The following is a 4697-nucleotide window of genomic DNA, read 5'->3' on the forward strand; positions in this document are numbered from 1 at the left end:
GTTCAGATCTGATAGCTTCAACGGTGTATAAACACTAATCTCACCTAGATCTAAGCCGAATCTAAGTTTTTCAAGGTTTTCTTCAAACTTTCTTAACTTTTTACTCAAAAACCGATAGAACCAGGGCTCATTCAGATCTTCTACTCCTTCGCTAGTGATGTGTCGGTTTGAGAACTGATTTCTGTCAACGAGACGACCGCTTAGCGAGATGAACACGAACGACCGTTAAGAACAGTTAACTGATCGGACGGGGTGATTCCCATCCAATCCGATGAATTGGGCTTGGTGGAGTTCCATTGATTAGCTCGTAGTCATACCGTCTTGATCAAATCGCAAAAACTTAACAAAATACTCGAGTTACAAGACGATCAGATTGCGGGACGGACTGCTGTCCGATCGGACTGCCACCCAATCGGACTGCCACCCGATCGACCTGCAATCCGATTGGGTTGCACTTGAGGCCCCACACTTAGTCATTTTTCAAACCCTCTAAAGATCTGGACGTCAAACGAAATGCCACCCGATCGAGTGACCAACTTATTGGATGACATCTGGATCTTCAACACTTAGCATTTCCTAGGCCTGCAGTTCCATCGGAGTGCCACCTGATCGGATTGCCATCCCCCTGTTGGAAACTTGTTATCTTTGAGGAATGTCTCGCTGATCGAATCACCGCCCGATCGAACAGCCACCCGATCGACCGACCACCCGATCGGATTGCCATCCGATCGGAGTACTGTCCGATCCATTGACACTTTACCCCGTTTAACGCACTATTCAACGCTTACGCTATCAATCTGTAACCAGGCTAATCTCAGACGCGCTCCCTTCAATCCAACCAAGTTGTGTTTACTTGCTGAACACCGACGGTGAGTATACTCGAACCCCTTTTTATCGCGTTTTTGGGCGTAACATACGTGTCTATCAAATCAAACTTATCAAACGAACTATTCAATCAAACTGTTTATCACTTGCGAATAACGATTATGCATATTTATACGTGATGCTAGTTACATATGCGTTAGGACTTATACTCGCAAGGTCCCACCTTAACTAGTATAGTACTATAGAACCCGACGGGGTCTAGTTAGGATGAATAGCAATCGCAATCGCAGCTCGAGTAACTTAGCTGGTAGTATCTGTCTTGTATGCATGTATGTTGAGGTATCTCGTTTATGTATTTGGTAATTCGCAACACTTTTTATTTATTTCTCGCTACTATCAAAACTTGTATACTCGCCGATACTTTTGTATTGAATTCGTTTTAATGTATGTTGCAGGTTTAGTCACAGTCTACTTCAAATCAAGCTAGGAAGTCTAGAAACTCACCTAAAATCTATGTTGTCGGATTTGTATTGTTTGAGAGGACAAGAAATCTGTGATAACTATGTGAATGTATTGTTTGTTAGTATGGGATAATGAACGCATTAAATACTGTCGCAATATAGTTGTTATGGATTCTCTTGAGCAATCTGATTCGCCTAGTGCCGCGCCCCGATGATTCCGCCATCGGTTGGGGTGTGACAGATTGGTATCAGAGCCATAACTATAGGGAATTAGGCTAGACATGACCTAGTCCGGGTTGATGTCTTAGAAATGACCTAGTCTATAGTCTAAGTACCAACGGGCCGACTCGTGCGAACCCAGCCGGATTTGCACGAGCCTACTTAATACTCCGTCTGAATCCGCTAAAACTGCCACTTCGCGTGAACACCGCATACTACAAATTCACGCGAAGAGCCTTTCCTAAGGCTGGAATATTACTTAGCCTTTCCTAAGGCCAACACAATACACAAGTTTTCGAAAATATTCACATAACACAACCGAGTGGTCCAGTCGAGATCAGGCGTGAAAACCAAGAACTCTCGATAAGATCGCTCACTCAGCGCATTTTTTCTATCACGAGAACTTTCCGTTGAGCTAGGAGTGACATCCACATCTCAGTGAAAGTCTCCACTTCGAAATCTAGTGGAACTCCCGAGTTTACTCGGTGAGCATAACCACAGCTAGGAACGAAGGTGTTAAGCCAGGGGTGAAACCCGTAACTTAATAAACCGTTCCCCTCTCTATAAAATGGTCTTTCAAAAGCTCTCACCAAGGACTCGATTATAACAATAACTCGAGCCACGCGATGCCTAGGAAGACGAATGCCATGAGCTGCATCCCAGTGGAAGCATAAGTCTTCTAGGGCAACACGCGTACACGAACTTGTTTGGTATAGTTGGGTTACCTTGGGTAGTCGACGCCTAAACACCCGAGGCACTCTATCTATGTTTCTCGCTTATAACTTGCCGATTTTACGCTTTACTGAATTTATTTACGCTTATGTGGCTACGATTTAAAACTTTACGCTTTATCGAATTCCCGATTTATCGAATTTTGCTCCCTGCTTTGTAAATGCACAACACGCATGTAACAACCCGCACTTTCATGCGTCGTTACTACTCGCTATACTCGTTACGCCTAGCACCAGAGATTCGGATCATAATGTAGCTATATCGCATACATCTATATCGCAGTATTTTCGCATAATTTCGCATACTTTATCGCTATCACATCACATTGCACTTGCTGAGAACCACGAAGATGTCAAGTGAGGACCAATTCTACTCTCCTTGATAGCCGTGATGTGTCGTAGTGCAACTCAATACTCACAACGCACATCGCATCACACACATTAACGTTCACGTTGATGTTGAGTGAGGACCTATTCTACCCTCCTCGATGACCGTGAAGCGTCGCAAAGTAACGCATATTCGAAACAAAACCCAGTTATTGTATCGCAACTTTGAAATATGGATATGTATATACGACCCAACGTGGCTAATTATAATAAATATATGAAAATGTGGATGAGAATGTGTAACCAAACTATCGTAATGCTTAACAATCAAAACGGAACGCCAAGACTCAGCTCGCCAGAGGCGTTTGATCAAATGGCACTTCGATCGAATGGCCATCCGATCGGACAACCATCCGATCGGACAGCCATCCAATCGGACAGCCAACCGATCGGACAGCCATCCGATCCGATACACTGCACCACCTCCTCTCCTCTCTTGCCTATAAATACCCCCATTCACACATCATTTTCCCTGATGTGGAGCTCTCACTCGACCAGCACGCTTTGGGGCTATTCTCCCTCGATTTCTCGCGATTCTTGTAAGTTTCTACCTCAAATCTTGTACTTCTATGATCTACACGCACTTCTTCATCATTTTCTCTCTTAGATCTTAACTTTTAACCGTGAAATCAATGGATTTGAGGTGTTCTAGGGTGATGTCATCATGGAGTTCTTATGAACTTCAAGTGTTGGCCTCATTCCACCAAGAACCACTCAGATCTGAAGGATTTCCACAAGATTCAATAATGTTTTCGCATAGATCTACACAATCTCAAGGTTAAAAGGATTGAAAGATGGTTTTCTAACTTTCTTTCAACTCTTGTACACTCAATGCACTCAAACCGATAGAATCGGGGCTTGTTCTGATCTTCTACTCCTTCTTGTTGGTGTGTTGGTTCAAGATCTGTATTCTATCAACGAAACTACCGATTTCAGGTTAAACATGGAACATCGTCTCGAACAGTTACTAGTCAGATTCGGGTGATTCCTGTCCGATCAGGAGTACCAAGTATTGACGAGTTTTCTGTTGCTTAGCACGATATCAAAATGTCTCGATAAAACGACAAACAATCAAAACAACCAAATGTAAGTCGAACAGGTTGTCCAGGACGGAGCACCGTCTGAACGGACAGCCATCCGAACGACCGGTCAGCCGAACGACTTGTGTATTGGTTCCACCTTAGTATTCAAACCAACTCTCAAGAGTTTTGGAACACCGAACGGATTGCCGTCCGATCGAACTACCACTCGATCGACCGACCATCCGACTACGTGATGTTTCGAAACTTCAGCACTTAAATAATTTTCAAAATGTTCTATGCACAAAGGATGCCAATCGATCGAACAACCGTCCAATCGCGTGACAACCTGCTACGAACTTGTTCTCACTGAAGCGCCCAACTAATCGGGTTGCTGTCCGATCGAACGACCGATCGATCGACCGACCGTTCGATCGACCGACCTGAAAGGTAGGGATACTTCAATGTTTTCAAAATACTACAAAGAAAACTTCAAAAGTCAAGCCATCATACACAAACACATCTTTCCCAAAGAAAGAAAAAATCCACTCGAAAGTCCATCCGACCGGACGACCGTCTGATCGGACTCCCACTCGCACGACTAGCTGTCCGATCGGATTACCATCCGATCGAACTGTTGTCCGACTCACTTGTACTTTGCGTCATTTTACGCGTCGCTTATTGCTTACGCTATCAATCTGAAATCAGGCTAATCTCAGACGCGTTCCCTTCAATCCAACCAAGTTGTGTTTACTTGCTGAACACCAATGTGAGTATACTCGAGCCCCTTTTTATCGCATTTTGGGTGTAACATACGTTCTTATTAATTAAATTTATCAAAACGAATTATTCCATCAAACTAATTATCACTTGCGAATAACTGTTATGCATATTTATACGTGATGCTTGTTACATACGTGTTAGGACTTATACTCGCGAGGTCCCGCCTTAACTAGTATAGTACTATAGCACCCGACGGGGTCTAGTTAGGATGAATAACAATCGCAATCGCAGCTCGAGTGACTTAGCTGGTAGTATCGGTCTTAAATGCATGT

Source organism: Helianthus annuus, chromosome 7 (assembly GCF_002127325.2).
Source record: "Helianthus annuus cultivar XRQ/B chromosome 7, HanXRQr2.0-SUNRISE, whole genome shotgun sequence".
Lineage (NCBI taxonomy): Eukaryota > Viridiplantae > Streptophyta > Magnoliopsida > Asterales > Asteraceae > Helianthus > Helianthus annuus.